The sequence below is a fragment of the Thermobia domestica genome, chromosome 7 (genome assembly GCF_964235325.1).
Source record: "Thermobia domestica chromosome 7, izTheDome1.hap1.1, whole genome shotgun sequence".
In the NCBI taxonomy this organism is placed as follows: domain Eukaryota; kingdom Metazoa; phylum Arthropoda; class Insecta; order Zygentoma; family Lepismatidae; genus Thermobia; species Thermobia domestica.
In genome coordinates, this window is record NC_137460.1 from 113,835,285 (window position 1) to 113,854,487 (window position 19,203).

A 19,203-nucleotide genomic window follows, 5' to 3' on the forward strand; every position below is an offset into this window, starting at 1 on the left:
CTCTACTTTCAAAACATGAAATGTTTTAATTAGCTAATTAATTAAATTATGTACTACAGATACAACTGCAAATATAATTGAAAACCAAACTTTTACACTGAAAGTATTACAATTAGAAGATGTGAAGGTAAGCCTACTTCTCAAGAAGTCCATCAGAGTCTGTATGCAATTATTATTCGTCAGTATTCGTCTGGTGGAATTTAGGAAGGAAGCACAGAACAAACAAAGTAAATTAGAACTTTTTGTGTCCTTACCGAGGTAACGAAAGAGAATCTCTCTCTCTCTCTCTCTCTCTCTCTCTCTCTCTCTCTGCACAGGATGTTAATGATATATATGCACAGGATGTTAATGAACTATACCGACAAACTGTAAGAGGCGATTCCTTACATCAAAATAAGAGAAAAAGTTCATATGGACCTGTGGGCAAAAGTGCATAATTTCAGAGCTAGGCTGTCCAAATTCGCGAAAAAGCCAAATTTCGAGAGGCTCTATTTCGAATTCGAGAAACTGTGGATGGTGGTTCTTATCAGCGTAAAGAAATCACGCATACGCAATCCAAAAATGCATATTTAGTTAATGTTTAATGGGTGTACAGAGTATTGCATGCAGGGTGAAATTCCCAGACATGCCATCAAACGAATTTTGAGATATGCTATGAATTTGTGATTAGTCCAAAGTAGACAAACGATAAGCCTTAATATCAGTGAACATGGAATTCTTTGGTGCGATGTCGCAAGTGTTAAGGATCGTCAGCAGCACGGTCTCTCGTACTCGGGAACACGTATGCTGCGATGTTTTATTTCACGCTTATAAATGAAGAAAACGTGAAATATACCGTGAGAAAATTCGTCGCACCACACGTTATTCCGAACACACGCACACACACACAAAATGTAGCTGGGGACGCGGCAGCTCAGTGGTAGAGCGTTCACCTCTGGTGCTTGGGGTCCCTGGTTCGATCCCAGCTCGCGCGGTGTAGACTTTGTGGTGGACAAACACCGTACTCGTGGGTTTTCTCGGGGTTCTCCCATTTCCTCCCGCTTTCTTCATTCCACCATTTCATTCATTTCTCATCACCACCGTCTCCTTTAGCCTAACCGGCAAAACCGTGGGACGTAAAACTAAAGATTTCATTTCATTTCAAAAAATGTAGCTGCCGGTTCCAAACATTTCCGACCTCCCTCCGAACCATTGGATGTCCATTGTTGTCAAGGCTTACCTCCTACCTACTGTGGACCCTCCTTGATATCAGGATATATCTGAAAACTGTATTGAGAGGATATCTGAGAATTACACCTTGTAGGGAGTACCCTGTACACTTATTGAAAATTGACGAAATATGCATTTTTGAATTGTTTATGCCTGGCTCCCTTTATGTTGTAAAGGACCACCATCCACAGTTTCTGGAATTCGAAATAGGGTCTCTTGAAATTTGACTGTTTCGCGATTTTGGACAGCTCTAGCTCTGAAACTATGCACTTTGATGAACTTTTTATCTTATTTTGATGTGAGGAATCACCTCTTACACTTTGTCGGTATAGTTCATTAACACCCTGTATATATATATATATATATATATATATATATATATATATATATATATATATATATATATATATATATCGAGAGAGAGAGAGAGAGAGAGAGATTTCCAGAGGAATATTTTACAATCCTCATGCCGTTCAGCACTCAATTCCATTAACGAAGATGGAAGAAGATATCTAATCTGGATTCCGAGCTCTAGAACTAATTCAAATGTTCAATAATATAATTTATCCCACTGTTTATGAAACCACGTTTCAAAAGCACTAGCAGCTGTACGAATTGGCGCACTGTCAGTTTGGAAAATTTGTGTGATTGGATAGAAGCAACAACTGGACTATAGAATCCATGTAGTTATCAAGTATTTGAATGTAGCAAAAACAAAAAGCAGCGCTTTCGGTGTTATCTATTTTAGTATGAATAACATAAATGAATATCGAAGAATAACGCATTCGGCGTTGCTGCTGTCAGTTCCCAGACCAGCTGTCACATTCCTTCTAGCCTCAACTTGATCTCAAATATCATCAGGACTTTCACCAATCCGCTTAGTGATCCCGAAAACTATGAATTTTGGCCCTATCAGTAATTTTGGATGTTACTTTTCATGGTCCCCCAACTCTCCATAATGGTTGGGGCTAAAGTTGGAGTTGAACGGCGTCAGGAGTGTTACTGTTCATCTCAGTGACCCGAAAAACTATGAATTTGACACTATCAGTCAGTTTGGACGTTTTCTTCTGGCCCTCCAACTCTACATGGCTATTGGGGCTAAAGTTGGATTTAAACATCATCGGAAGTATTATTATTCATCTCAGTGCCCACGAACACTATGAATTTGAGATTATTAGTCATTTGGATATGTTACTTTTCACGGTCCTCCCAGAGCTTTCAATTAAGAACGATTTTAACACATAGTGTACAGCAGGTTGGCAAGGGTTGCAACAACTGGTTATGTATAAAAAGTAGATCTCTGTGTTGAAAAAGAACTTTTTCCTGCATTCCCTCTGAAACATTCTTGACTTTCAGGACTAAATACTTGATCTTATCGTACGTATTATCTATCAGTTAACAGTCAAATAATGAAAGGAAGTTGCAGTGAATAACGTTTTTTTTTTTTTTTTTTTTTTTTTTTTTTTTTTTTTTTTGTTCGAGATCGAGAGAGAGGCACACAAGCTTCGGCAAATGACATGGCAGTTGGCAGTCATCCTAGTTGGGGTCCACTAAGTAATAAAACTGAAAGTAATTAGCGTTTAGCGTTTCTCTTTTCCTTAATCTAATAACATACATTTTCACTAATCTCTCTCCTTGGTCTCGGGTGTGAAATCATAACAGTCAAAGTTGTTGAGGAGAGAAGGGAGAAATTTGTAGGAAGAAAAAGGAACTTCACACTTGACGCATCGACACAGAGACAAAGGATTGTGTGAGCCTAAAACCGCGCGAGCGAGAGTAACACCTAATTGCAGGCATAATTTATACACTGACATACTATGGCAACTTGGTTCTAAAATTCTGCGAGCACATGCTTCGGTCGTTAAAACTCTGATATAGAATACTAACCTTTTTGGCACTGTTCTTGAATAAATTCTTACGTCATAAAACTGACTGCCATGCTTTAGAATTTAACCTCATTATTAAAGCAATTTCCGTGAGTTTAACATTCAAAAATTTCTCCCAAGACTATATCCATGGGCATCATGACAGTGCAGTTTAAGATGCAAGAATATATTCGTAGACACCAGCGAAACGATTAGTAGTCTACGTCACAATAAAATGACTTCTATATTTTAACTGAGAGAAAGATTTCACATTTTTCACATTAAAATATACAATATTCATAGCAGGAACCAAAAAAGAAAACTCTCTTAAGTCACAGAGAATTAACTTGTCTCCACTGATTTACAAATCATATAAGGGATTGCGAACTATTAAAATTAGATATTTAAGCTTTTCGAATCGATATCTGAAACTAGCAATTCTTCAAATTAATTAACGACTTCACACGTTATGAAATACTGGTTAGTTAAAATTGATGATGGCAGCTGGGATTGCAGTATATGAATGAGAGAAAAATCGCTTTGGATTAAAGATTCTTCATAGTTTTAACAGAAAAGTGAGGAAACTGAAAAATGATCCATATTGATCTTTGTTGAAAATGGTTCTAAACGCTATGAGGATTTCGCGTTAAAAAAAAAAAAAAAAAAAAAAAAAAAACATCGTAAGTGAAAGTACACATCTTCCTCTCTTATCAGAGAGCGATTGTTGTCATTTGTCCGTTCCTGATAGCTAATCTTCAACTCGCTCTCTTGAAACGAGAATGATTTTTAGTTGTGCCATTTTTCAATTGAAACTACGATTTGCTTGTCTAAATAAAAAAAAAAAAAAACAGAAAATCTATATCAGGATGCCAACTCCAGGAATCGAACTCAGTACCATTCAAATAATAAGCATTTGTAGCTCTCTGTCAATTCGTTCACTGATCTAGCAATGCATCCACGGTAGTGAATAAAGCACGAGTTAAACGCTCTAAATACTACATGTAATGAATGTTTACTTTGTCCTCGTTGAAATAGGACATGTGAAAGGAGAAAAGAGAACAAACTACCATTGTGCAATCAGTGCACACAATTGATAAACTAGGTCTGTTTGGGGTGCCAACCTGCTAAACGTATTTAGGTTCATTTAACAATGGCAAAAGGATGAAAATAAATTATGGTAATTGCCTTCAACATTGTTAGCGTTGGTAATTGAATCAACTATTATGAAAATATATTTTTTTAATCATTTACGTACGTACGGTATATATAACTTACATAAAAATGACAAAATAACGGAAATTTCACCAATTTTATTTGTATCTAATTAAATACCTAACACACACACGTAACTTCTAGCTCAATTGATGGAGGGTTGCGGTGACTCAGTGGTAGAGTCCTCACCCCTGTTAAATGAAGTCCTTGGTTTGATCCCAGTTCGCGCCAAGTGGGCTTTGTTGAAGACAAACACCATGTGCATATGTTTTCTTGGAGTTCTCCCTTTCTCCCCATTTCCTTCACTTCGCTATTTTTTTTCGGGGGGCGCGGTGGCTCAGTGGTAGAGCGTTCACCTCTGGTGCTTGGGGTCCCGGGTTCGATCCCAGCCCCCGCCAAGTGAACTTTGTGGTGGACAAACACCGTGCTCGTGGGTTTTCTCGGGGTTCTCCCGTTTCCTCCCACTTTCTTCATTCCACCATTTCACTCATCTCTCGTAATCACCGTCTCCTTTAGCCTAACCGGCATAACCGTAGGACGTAAAACTCAAAGATTTCATTTTTTTCGCTATTTCGCTCATTATCATCACTGTATCCCTGAGCCTCGAAGCATAATCGTTGAGACAAACTAAAAACAAGATCAATTGATCAAATTACACAAGAAGAAATATCACTCAATTAAATTACACAAATAAAAAGTTTTGTACATTTTCTATTTTCTAATATCCTTGTAGTTTAGTGAGTTATTGTCAGTTTTTTTTTCCTTCTTGTTTTTAACTTCCATTGAGGTTCATTATCTTCAGGTGCAGACTTGCTTCAAGTGATCTATATCAATGAGTTTTGTTGTAAATAATTGCCTTGTAAGAGGAGCGCACCCACGAGGGAGTCCATCCCCCCCCCCCAAACTTCCTAATTCAGCATATTGCACACTTTCTCAATAAACTATACTTGTTTAACAGGGAAATAATTGATGTAGCATGAACATTTGATCTCACTTCATCTGTACTCTTTCTCTTATATAAAAAAAAAAAACAATCTAGTGCTATCTTTTTTTTTTTTTTTTTTTTGAAAAATATAGATGGGAGTATTTTATAATTACTTATAGTCCTTTCGAGTGCAGAATAATACCCGTTCAATACTACATAGACCTAGTAGATTGCCTTCCTCAAAGTTTGAACCACTTCCAACCAGACCCGTATCCAGAGGGGGTCTAGGGGGGCCGCCCCCCCTAAAATTTTACTGGCCCTCTCTAAAATTTTCACGGTAGGTTTGCAAATGAACTATACTATGGGATGAACTAATATTTTTGGATCGGGCCCCCCTCCCTACATTTTCAGGCTGGCTGCGGGCCTGCTTCCAACAAAAATTTCTCGGTGCGAGCTTGTTTCGTAATATAGCAATTTTAGTGTAAAAAATTAAGATATTGGATTATGATTTTAAAAAATAAAAAAATAGCGGATGAAGTGTTCTCAGAATATAAAAAGTAATGAAATGTGTTTGATGATACGTTAGTGTTGTGGTCTAATTGTGGATTATGATGAGAATTAATAAGCTGTTAGTCACGTTATTAAACGGAGAAATTTTTACAGGGTGGCCACCAACAAACGGGGCACATTTGGTTACTCTGTAACTTTTGTACTAATTCAGTTAGTAACTTGATTTCTTTTCGTCTTTCGTTGTAGGTATGCAAAATTTAATCAACGTCACTAAGGAAGTGAATAACAACAAATCGCCATGTCTTCAGAAGCGTAAAATGTATACGTTTATTCTCAATCACTAATAATGTGGCAGAAGTGCAGCAACGAATGCTGCAGGAATATGGATCTCCAGCGCCAAAACGTGAAACTTGCAAAATATCAACAAGTTCGTTTATGGAACCGGAAGTATTTTAGACCTTTAAAAATCAGGCAGGCCACATTTGAGAAAAATTGGAAATCTCTCGCCCAAAAAATCCAAATCTCAGATCAGATTTTAAAAAATGAACATTAAGTACTCAAGTTGACAGTATTTATTACAAGATGTTAAATTTTTATCCAAATCATCGAAGATTGGTTCGTGCTTCAAATGATATTAATTCCAATCAAGGGGTGCAGCTCGGAGAAAAATGGATTGAAAAGCGGAACAAAATGATGAAAAATGGCAAATAATGTTTTTTCAGATTATAAAAAGTAATGAAATTGTTTGATGATACTTTAATATCATTCCCGACTTAGCCAAACATGACTTGTCTCCCCTAAACTTTTTTCCTTGGGATACTTAAAGGATAGAGTCTACAGCCATCCAGTTCCAAAAATTGAACATCTTTGTTTGTCTTGTTTTCTCGATCGCTGTGCTTTGCTTTGCAGAGAACAATATAGAAGTGTGGAATCTTTTCACTCCAAACCGTTCTTATTAGCTGGAAGAAGTCGAAACTATGAGTTCTACACTATATGATGCCCATTATAAGCGCCAGAAACCTGGCTCGCGACCTCATCAATCTCTCTCAGTTTCTTGGCGACAACTTCCGACAAATCTGTCCTCTTTGGGTTTCGAACTGTGGTTCTTGAAGATTGTAGAAAGAACGACGAGTTACTTATTTGGGGACGTAGGGCGTAACTCATGTATACACACACACACACACACACACACATATATATATATATATATATATATATATATATATATGTGTGTGTGTGTGTGTGTGTGTGTGTGTGTGTGTGTGTGTGTGTGTGTGTTAATTTTACAGCGAAATCATTACACAGATATCTGTCGTGATCCGATATCTTTAAATAGATGGCACAACTTAGCAGAGTCAGACCTTAATCGCGAAATGTAATAGCAAAGGGCAGATCATAACTCCATTTTGAAATGGTCGAATCACAATAATAGTTTTATTAAGATTTTAAAGTAAGATTACACGTTTTTCAGTTTGTACAATGATATACAATTGATCAATGACTGATTTCAGGCTGTATTATACCATCTTAATATGTTGCATTGAGGATAATGAGGAGAAATCTTTGATCTTGATCGTACATCAAATCCGTTTTCTCTGTCAGTGTTAGAGATGGAGGAGGCGGAAATAGTACAATTCTTTTTTTTTTCACCTAAATAGGGAGGAGGAATGACGCTAATATGTAGTCTCGAATGTAGCAGAAATAAGTATCTCGTATCTTTGTTCCTGTAATCTTACTACTGCTATCAATGAATCTTTTAGCCATCAATTCCGTAACTCCTAGGTGGGAGTACATTTCCATATTAATTTTCGTTTTATTATTATTGTAATTATATATGGGGCTATAATGAAGCCAGGCAGGTCTTTCATGACCCGGGAGATAATCTACATTCTCCTTTAGGGCACAAAGTCCTGTTCCCTGATAGGTACTCTTTTTTTTATTATGTTTTTGAGTTAAGCTTTTCGTTATCTTTCTTATGCTTCATCACCCTGCAGCCCACAACAAGTTGGCCAAAAGAAGACAATATTGAGACATATTTCCACCTTTCTTGCTTTCATAAACTCAATTGAGATCATGTAATTCAATATAATTCTCCTCAACCTCCTCACCTCTTTCGTCTTTTTATGAATACCTTCTACACAGAGACAGTTACTCGAATTCCGACAGGGATACTGGGGAAATACGTGTCCCATGACATTTTCGAATCGTTATTATTGATGAGTCCTTGAAATGTGTCGTAAAGCATGAGAAAATGTGAAATTAGATCATTCAAGTTTGCATTGATTTCAAAGGAAGCTTAAGAGAGGCTGGTGGCTCAGTGGTAGAGCGCTTACTTCTGGTGCTTGGCGTCTCTGACCAGTAAATTTATAATATATAACATCGTGTCCGTGGGTTTTCTCGGGGTACTGCTGATTCCTCACACATCATCATTCCACTAATTCTTCACTTGTTAAATCATCCGTTTTCCTCTAGCCTAAGAGGCATATTCATGGAACTTTAAAAGGCCTCATCACTGCGAAATTAAAACACCGCTAATTTTACAGTAATTATGTGATATCTTCAAATAGGTAAAAAAAAAAAAAGATATTCAAAATGGGGAACAAAAGCACCATGGACAATATTATTTTGTATGAGGAACCGTTATCACGACTCACCAAGTAGCTTTCCGTTTGTAGTCATTTTGAAACGCGAAAATAAATGCCGATTATCAAAATGGCTGGGAATAGAAAGAAGATAAGTGAGACGTGATCAAGATATCTCAAGTGAAATAATATTGTCTAGGATGCTCTTGTTTTACATTTCGATTATCTTTTATCTATTTGAAGATATCACATAAATACTGCAAAATTGACGGTATTTTAATTTCGCTGTGAAGAGGCCTCTTAAAATGAAAGATTTCATTTAATTTTATTTTTCAAAGGAAGCTCAAATTGATCACTATATGGGAAAAAGATAAAACTGTCATCGTTATGCCTAAGTTACAAGTATTATATCTTCAGATAATAACATATGCCTTCTCGTCGTTACATATAATTCATGACCAAAAGGTACCACTTTACTTTTAGTCCACTCTGTACAATAATCCATAAGAAATTTAGGATAACAATTCATGAATGATTATAAGAGTAAAGATAATAGCCAAACAGTTCCTAAGTGGTCATTGATGATAGACTTATGTTATTGAAGTTGATAGATATAGAATAAAAACTGTTTATATTGTATTTTGTATGTGCTGTATTTTGAATTTATAACATTATTTGGATGGACTGCACTTCCGTTTTGTTTCAAAATGTGATAAAATTAATATGAAGCCATGTCCAATAAATAAACACAGAAAGCGTAAACATCATGTAAATATAGGATAAACCAACAGCAATGAAGTGAACTGTTGATCGTAACCGTTATATAGCTGTTGTAAAATGTATTGCATATGGCTATCATTATGTACTTCCTGAATGAAACATTTTATAACATACAATAAACGCATCAAAGAGCAATTTTACGATGTAGTGCTGGTAACAGTGATGACAAACCCTTTTCTTCTTTTCCTACCGTGTTGTGGTCTGATGATTACTTTGGACACAGAAGAATCGCAATGCACAAAAGTATGCCTTTTGGCTAGTGTCCAGGATCCGAAGGATTGCAGACAATTTTCGCTCTCAAGCCATGATCTAAGACAGCGTCCTTCTCTTGTGCTAGTATGTCTTTCGCTTCTAATCTTCAACCTCTATCAGCTTTAAACAAATGAGCGCGCATTGTTTGTTGTTCTTGCACCGAAAACAACGTAGCGTCACTTGAATGTCATATAGCGTTACATTAGATTCTATATTTGAGTCATCCCACTTCTTTCAGCTAGAATGAAAAACGTCTTTAGGACCTACATTCTGGACCTGTATTCTATGGAGTAATATAACTATTGTAATTTATGTTCATTAACTTTACGTTTTAATTCATGTTTTATAGAATGTATTATTACATAAAACATTAATATTTCAAGAAAACATAAAAACTTAAAGAAACAATCAGTAATTACTTGAACAGATAATACTATACCCCTTAACTGAATCCAATCACAATACTCAAATTAAAACTAAACTGAACTCCTGATGCAATAGCCCATAGGCGACAGGGACTTCTAGCCTGCTTGGTATATACATACCTTTGGGTGATGTGTGGTCATCACACCATCAGTTTCCCTGGCTTTTTAGGTCTAAGTTCGTTACTTCTTACTTTCGAGTAGCTCCCCTAATTGTCCTCACGATGCTAGGTGGACGGCGCAATGCCAACACATGAACAATCATCCATCTTTCCTCTGACCATACCCAGCACTGCTTGACTTCGTCGGTCTCACAAGAAGCGGTATTCTAGTGCAGTTTGAGTGTTGGCTAAACAGTACCCTACTTATTTATGCATAATTATTTAACTTAACTTTTGAATTTAAAACGAAGTAGCTTAATTAAAATAAATAAATTCAGATAGGATAATTGCTATAGGGATATTATCATGACTCTAGTCAGTACAACCGTTTTCAGTGAACAATATTACGCTTTTAAAGTAAGCTAATGCCACTGAAATAAAGAAAATGCATTTACTGCGTATCCACAATTAGAGATGACCATAACGAGCATTTTGGAGAGGGAGATCTAGGGTGGAAAATCTACAATAAATACCATTAATTTCATAATCGAACTAATTTTTGGATCATTGAATCAAAAGATCCAATATATTTCAATAAAAATATTCTTATACGCCTTATATCTGGAGAACTACACACACATACCGTGTAGACAAACCCAAACTATCACTTAACCCAGTATGATGTGCTTATTCCGTAGAAAATACGAAAATTCGGTTATAGGAGCCGTTCAAAAATTTTGTGGCCTCTGATCCAAAAACTAGTTATTGGCCAAGACCGCAATCTTTTGATGCATTTTTTTATCATTCCTAAAGTTCTTGTTCTATTTTCTGTTTTATATATATATATATATATATATATATATATATATATATATATATATATATATATATATATATTGTATATATATATATATATATATATATATATATATATATATATATATATATATATATATATATATATATATATATATATATGTTTGTTGTGAACTGATCGATGATAAATACATGCAATATTGTCAAATTTGAAAGGCGGAATTGTCTCAATCTTTACTTGTTACTTGAACTAAAATGGCATTTCAATCTATAATATAAATAATGAGGCCTAGATGTTCATGATTTATTTTATTTTATATCTGTAAACTTACCTAGGTAGAATAAGCTTGATTCAGGCTATTGTGGGTCCATAACGTAACGCGGGATCCGAACTACACAAGCTTCATCTGGAAATGAACCTAGGTCTCCCACACCAAAGGCGTGTTCACTGACCGTTTAGCCGCGAGGGAGTTCTTGAGGTCTTTGAAATAGATTTACGTACTCGGAAAAGTCACTTTCAACTTCTCCAAATGTCCTTCTCAGGCATTAAACTCAATATCTAATACCAAGCCTCAACTTGTTGCAATACAGCTACCTTTATAGAGTTAGAACTATATTACCTGATTCACTAAAGAATAAAATAAAAGATAGTAGGTCAGAAAATTAGATACTTAGTTGATATTTATGAACATATTTTTGCTGTTTTTAATGTCGTAAATTCTTACGTTTTCTAAGAATTTTAAGTCACAGATATTTAATACCGAATATTATAGGTACATGTAATTTTTTAGATGGCAGAAATTAATTTGAATAATGAACACATTGGTTCAGTAGAAGAGAAAAATTAAACAAAATGGTAATATGTAGCAACTTCACGTTTATAGTGCTTAATTTTCACTGTTTTTTTTAATTTAATATAAATTATATTAAATTATATTTTTAATTTAATTTGAATTATATGAAAGATCTTAGAAAAGTAAATATTAATTTGCATAATAGCACTTCATGAAATTTAATATTATCATATGAGTCAGTTACAACAATTAAGAAAACGTGATAGAAAGCGTAGTTAAAGCCCCTAAAAGGGAAAAAATGCTAAAGTCAGACTCTATCATCAGACAGAAAGAATTTTTGTCGACTTTTTTTTTATAATTTCGTTTCTGTCCTTTCTACAGGAGACCCAGATTTGATTTCCAGTATGAGTTCAAACAGTTTGGATCCCACGTTACGATGCAAGTTCACGTCTCGTATAGCTACGGTGCTGCAATTTCAAAGCAAAAACAAATAAAGATGAAAATTGCAAGAGTCAAATATTTGCTTCATACAGAACTTTAACTTTCAAGTTCAGTGTCTTCATATAATTCGATAGATGTTACTCTTTCATCCCTTCTATTGGTGTTTAATCTTTATTGAATGTACTTTGTGTTCTGTGAGAAGATCACTTGTGGAGATAAGGTTAGATTATAGTTTGTAATTAAACTGACTGATGGAAAAACAAGGCGAACAATATATTATAGAAAACTTGCTAAAACTTCATTCTTCTCTGAGTAATATATAAGTTTAATGCAAGATATTGTAAAAGTTGATGATGCTAAATTTTAGATATTAATATACATTGTTCTGTTACAAGTATTATAGCGGACAATGTTTTAAAGACTCATCTTAAGACAAGAACATTTTCTGAATTTTTAATATTAAAACTTCGGCTTACATTCATCGGATTTCACGATCTTCAATGAGTGCTCAATAAATGATTCCTTGAGAATCACAAAGGGACGCCACATTGTTCTGAAAATCCATCTATATAAACTTAAGATCAAGAATATACCGACCGGCCAAGGGAAAACCACCTTTTGACTAACACTATCCGATCAAATGGATGACAGGATGGACTAGCATTGTGAATTTCAAACACGCGACTGTTAATGCGACTCCTTTAGCACCTGTTAAAGCTTTTTTATGGATCCAGAGAAAGGGAAGACAGACATGAGTCCTATGATATACAAATATATGTACTCGTACATGAAAACAGGCGCGCACCCAGAAATTTTTGTTGTGAAGGGTCGAAAGTTTCGGGGGTCTAACTACGTACAAGACACTTTCCCCATATAGTACTGAACCGGTGTTATTTTGCACCCGAAAAGACGATAAGTAATTGTTAAGTGCTGCAAGTTATATTGTCAGAGAAAACTATAGAATTATATTGCTTCATAAGAAAATAAAGAGTACAGATGAAGTGTAAAATTAAATGTTTATGCTGCACCAATCATGTCTGTGCTAAACAAGAATACTTTTACAAAGGAAGTGTTCAAATATATTTCGAGTTACGAAATTTTAGGAAGGGAAATTACAATTGTGACGGACCCGATGCAGGTCATGTGGGTGCATCACTGTAGCTATAGATACTCATGCTATAGCTATTGTGACTCATGCAATAGCTATAGTAAAAATATATTACCTAGAAATTATATATTACCTGTATAATATACTACCTACCTAAAAAATATTACTGAGGACTGTTTGTATTTTTAGGTCCGTGTCCGTATCGTACAAAACATGAAATAGGAGATTGTCCGGATTTGACCTAGAAAGGGCCTTAGGAGTACATTTAATTCAGCTGACTCTTAATTGAGAAAGCATTCATTTCATTCACACAACCATTCTCAGCCATAATTCTGTACTATTTGAAATGCATCCTTTTCTTGTTCTATAATTTTTTCACCTAGCTTACATGCTTAACCTGATTAAAAGTTGTAACCTTTCAGGTTTCTGACGACCTATGGTGTTTTGACTAGTGAGGCCCGTCTTGCCCTAATCAGTAATTAAAAAGTATGCAACATCACAATATTATACCTGTATACATTACAACGCTCTGCTTCTTTTGGTCTTAGGAAGCGCAATGTTGATTGCTACCCGTCCTGCTGGATTAGTGCCTTCGGTACACGGGATCTCGGGTTCGATTTCTAGTTTGAAATCTTTCAAAAATTTGAACACATTACAGTGGTTAGGATTCCACTTTAAACTGTAGGTCCACGTCTCATATAATCACCTCGGTGCTGGAAGGGACGGTAAACGCTACTGTAATTAAAGAACCAAACAATTTTGCTTGTTTGAAATCTGTTAAGTTTTGTCATGCTTTCCATCCCAATATCGCTACTAAATTGACTTTTCAAAAATTTGTTTAGAATTAAATCTCTTTCTCTCATCCAAAAACGATAGATGTATATTTAATGGCAATTAATGTGTAAATGATTAGAGAAATTACTTGTGAGTTAGATAATCACATGCGTACACAATTTTCGCTGTAGGATAATACATGTAGGATATAGACAATTTTAGAGTTTTGACTTTTAGAAAAAAATCGTACCATTACGCAATACGTTGTTGTATTGTAACTTAAAATTTGGAGTAAAATGTTTAATTCAGGCTAGTTACGACGCATTTAAAGACAATTGGTAAATTAGGTGATAAGGAATAGATTGCTTTAGTACACTAAGTACGTGTGGGTACAACGTTGTTGGCAGAGAAACGAAGTCTTACAGCATTAATTTAAATTGCTTGTCTTCTTGGTTTACCACCAATCAGCCGTCAATACACACACACACACACACACACATAAACTATGTGCAAGTCGAAGGAAAATCCCACTGCATGGTACGTACTTTCTTTCTCTCAGCTTCTGAACCCAATCCAAGTGTGCCTGGATACTAAGTGAACAACAAAACACTCTGGTGTAGTTTATTCTTATTACAGACTACACCATCAACAACAACTTCGAGTACTTTCTGCTGTCTAGAATCCAAAAACAAAAAGACTTTGTCAACGAGAATGATCAGGTGACTAATACATTAATAAAATATTGTCTGCGTCAATGTAAAGAAAACAGATATAAATACCATTTCAGTGACATATCCAAGAATTTAATTTCGATGAGCAAAAAAAAAAAAAAAAAAAAAAAAAAACTTACCATAATCACTATTATTAGCATCATTATCATCATTATCATAGGTATTCTGCCACCACTGGAGAGTCACTTCCCGTGAAGTGGGAAGTTATCATGCAGCAGCAATGTCGTTAGTTAACCGTTCATCTTGACGCCGTTCATCTTTAACATAATACATAACTGAAATTTTTCTTCTTTGTTTAGTATCTTGTAATACAATTGGTGATACTGTTAGAATTATATGTATCATTCTTGGGAGTATGCGGGACTCTCTCTCTCTCTCTCTCTCTCTCTCTATCTCTCTATCTATCTATCTATCTATCTATCTCATATATATTTATGAAATGTTTCTATGTTCCATAATATGTAAGAAAAATACGAAAAAATGCCTCAAGATTTTATGATCAGTAATAGTATTACGGAATATATATTTTTTTAAATAACAGTACTAATTATAATACATTATTAAATACAGTCGTGTGACTTTAAAAAGATTTTTTCACTTAACTTTTTCTCTAAAAATATTCCATTTTGTATCCTTCTCTTTCAATATCTTTTAATACTTTGTCGTGGCTTTTCAATTCCAAAAGTTTTCTCTATTTTTAATACTTGTATTAGTCTTTTTTCCGCCATTCTCCCACAGTATTTCATATTTTATCCCTATTCAGTAATACTATTATAAGTTAATTCACAAAATATTATTTCAGAGAAATTATCAGTGATTTAAAAATATTGTTCACATTTAGTCAGTGGTGGATTTAGCGACAAAAATAATTTAAGTGACAAAAATAATTTAAGTTATTATTTATATATTTTTGAAAGTTTATAGTAAATTCATGATAAATTTATCATAGTCTGGGTTTTAGCTGCCCCTCCCAGTTTTTACCTTCTAGATCCGCCACTAATTTAGTCAATATGTAAAAATAACTAAACATTAAATTTTGAAAATTCAGGCAATTCAGAGACATTTAACATTTTAATATTTTCTATAACAAAGTAGATTTATCTTCATCATAAATAATTTACTTCTATTAAACAGTAGTTTTATTTATTTTTAAAAAATCTTATTTCACTCTTTTCAAGGTCATTTTGAAAGATGAAGTGAGTTAATGCCCTCATCAATTATGTTTTTGATCCTAAACAATTATGTTATTTAGGCTTAACCGCCTCCCGGTCTACATTTTTGCAGAAAAACGTTCCAAAAAAAGTCATATTTTAAAATTTCATATCTTAATTCGATCATAAACACAACCTCTCATGATCTATGTTAATTGTCATTCAGAACTAAATTTCGAAAGTAATAGCTACTCAAAAAACTCTTTCTGGATTATCCCGAGTTATTTCGGGCACAGTTCAAAATACAAAAATTGTAAGAATAAAATGAATGTGCGCTCTAAAAGAAATGCTCTATTCAGAAACATCTGATCTACTTATTACTGAACAGAAACAAAGCAAAAGTTCCGTGTAATAATAATATGAAGCTATCTAAAAAAGTTACGACATTTCTTCTAGATTATCCCGAATTATTTCGGGCACTGAAAAATAGGAAAAATGTAAGAATGAAATAAAATATACGCTGAAAATATACTATATTTATTCATATACTGTTCCATATGTCATAATATAATGGCTATATTATCATAATATATGCTATTTTCATTTAATAGAAGCAAATACAATGTAAAAGTTAGTAGTAATACGAATTCAAACAAAGAAGTAAAGATAAGTTTTGAATTACGCTGTAACCACACCGGAGAACTGTTACACTATCTCACAGTAACGTATTTAGGGGGGCTTCCGGGCTTACGCTCCCCCCCCCCCGAAATCTTACTTACTATAATAAAGTATATGAAATATCTTGCTGAATTTTCACATTTTCAGGCAAAGCCCCCCCGAAAGTTAGCAAAGCCCCCCCAGAAACAAAATCGTAAATACGCCACTGCTACCTCATGTTGACTTTCATTGTGCCAGTTCCTCTGTGTTTCGTCCTCAGCGTAATTTATAAATTGCGTTTACATTTTTATTTACCTTCGTACAAATTGGAAATGTTAAAAAAAAATATCTGTAGCGAATTCACTGTCACTACTACTATTTCTATTTACACTAACAATACTGAAATTTTCTGCTTCATCACTGCTCATTGTTTGCAAAATGTACTCAACAATGCAGTCATAATATAAACACAAAACGTCTTCAGAAGGAAAGAAAAGAAACTAGCGAACAGCTCCCTTGTAGCGATAATACTGGAAAAAATAAGACTTTTACTATTATGGGAGTAATACACTGTCCAGTGGGGTTAAATCAAGAAACCAAAACAGAAGGTGGTTAAGCAACATGTAAATATTTGCTCCGTGTACTTTTCGCTATCATGACGCAATATTTCGGGTTAATCCAGACAAGAAAGTAAAAAAATATATATATAATGACCGTAATAACTCGGGTTAATCCAATTTTACATGTTATTCCTAAACGTAAATATTCGAGTTAATCCGAGAAGCGGTTAAGGAGGCGGATGGTTAATGGGAGTAAAAGATTATAAAGAATTGGTGGGTTAAAAATGTAGAGGATACGGGGGAAACTCCCAGAAAATTAATGAATACAATGTTGTTCACTTCAAACTTGCGTAGCCTGGGATCGAAAAGAGATCATACACACAAGTGGTGAGTACTCTATCACTTAGTTTAGTAAAATGAGACTTCGTACCACTTTGTCTCCCGGACAATTTTTAAGCCTCAAAGAAATCACATCCTATTTTCACAAACATCAGAGAATTTTTACAAATTAATGGTGGAACATAAATATTTTTAAGATGAGTGTATTTACATCTTTTTCTTGACCGGTTTCAACCTCAAACAAAGGAAATGAGCGAAGATCCTCATGGAATAAGTTATATCAAATAAAAATCGAATCTTTCTTCTGTGAAAGTAATTGCGTAAAGTTTCGTTATCCAACATCCAAATACGGAATGGCTTATCCTCTATTCTTGACTCAAATAAAACGTAGCAATGCTTCATTGACATTTGTAAAGAAAAATACGAAAGTTATCTAGGAACAGTCAGAAAGACTGACAGACGTGCAGATACATGTAATATCAAGAGAACTGAATTCTAAACCTGAGAAATGAATGATTTTGTCTTCAGTAATTTGAGAAATTCATTAAAAGCATTGTCCGGTCCATTGTTGAAGACAACATTTACAAGATCACATCTGAACCGCGCTCGAGTTCATGACACTGCAATGTAAAACAAAAAACTGCTATACTGATGTTTAGGAACTTCTAATGAAATATAAGGAACTTCTTTACACAAATTTCTTATTCTGAAATAAAATCTACCCGAGAAATTAAAGAGAATCACTCAAAACTTACATTTATGAGTAGATTAACAAAATAAAACTGACCACCACAGAACTATATATATTAATAAAATCTTTGTTTTACGTCCCACGATTATGCCGGCTAGGCTAAAGGAGACGATGAGGATGAGAGATGAGTGAAATGATGGAATGAAAATGTGGGAGGAAATGGGAGAACCCGAGAAAACCCACGCACACGGTGTTAGTCCACCACGAAGTCCACTTGGCGCGACCTGGGATCGAACCAGGGACCTCACGCACCAGAGGTGAACGCTCTACCACTGAGCCACCACGGCCCCTACTTGTGTAACAGTTTCAGCAATATAACATCACCTTTATCAGAAGCGATGCTACAATGCCAAAACTGTTACGTATGTATTATTAATATATATTTGTTGCTTTGATGAGTTTTGATAATACTAAGCAATATTTCCAAAGTTATAATGATCAAGATTATGAATGAAGTATCTATCCTGGTAGTTGAAGCGTTCAGTATTTCATGTATGAGATATAGGATATGGATAGCCACCATTAAAGTTGCCGTTACTCATGAAAATGTTAACGGATTCGTCAGAATAATTAACGAAGTCGGTTGATGTAATCGCTCTGACTGTCTATTGCGAAAAAAATATTCCAAAATTCTGCTTTCGTTCAAGAGATATGATGTAGAGTAACGGATGGATGCATGCACTAACGTTACAACCTTATCATTTCCACTAACGTGATCCTAATAAAATAATAGAAGAGAACTTGAATAGTACGCATAAGATAGACCGAAATTCAGTACATATGGAGATTATCCTTTTCATAAAGCCGGTTTGTATGCAACCCACATTTCAATACTACGTTGTGGGATTGCATAACAACATGGGGCTGTAAAATTTAGTTTTAATACTGTGCAGTAGAAAAGGAAAGGTTAGTTGATTTGGAGGTTAGTGTGTCTTTCACCACCGAGGTAAACTAGACGTGGACCTATAGAGTAACGTGGGTTCCAAACCATATGAACTCCAGCGGGAGACGAAGCTGCATCTCCCACATCGAAGGCACGTAAAGCGTTCAAGTAGAATGTATACCACGAGCACTAGGAGTCATTAGTTTCAACATCGATTTTACCCTTATATCAAAACTCACTGCTTATCCTCTCATCAAAGCTATAATTTGTTCCTAATTAACCGTTTATGTATCATTTTCACTCGCCTGCATATCAAGACTCACTTTCACATCACATCATT

At 34.7% G+C, this 19,203-nt stretch overlaps 1 non-coding gene across 1 annotated transcript; it reads right to left on the reverse strand.

Annotated features, from left to right (window-relative positions):
- Positions 1 to 18,195: 18,195 nt before the first annotated feature.
- TRNAQ-CUG (transfer RNA glutamine (anticodon CUG)) lies at positions 18,196 to 18,268 on the reverse strand. The gene has a single exon. It is a non-coding gene; the product is annotated as a tRNA-Gln (tRNA).
- Positions 18,269 to 19,203: the final 935 nt, after the last annotated feature.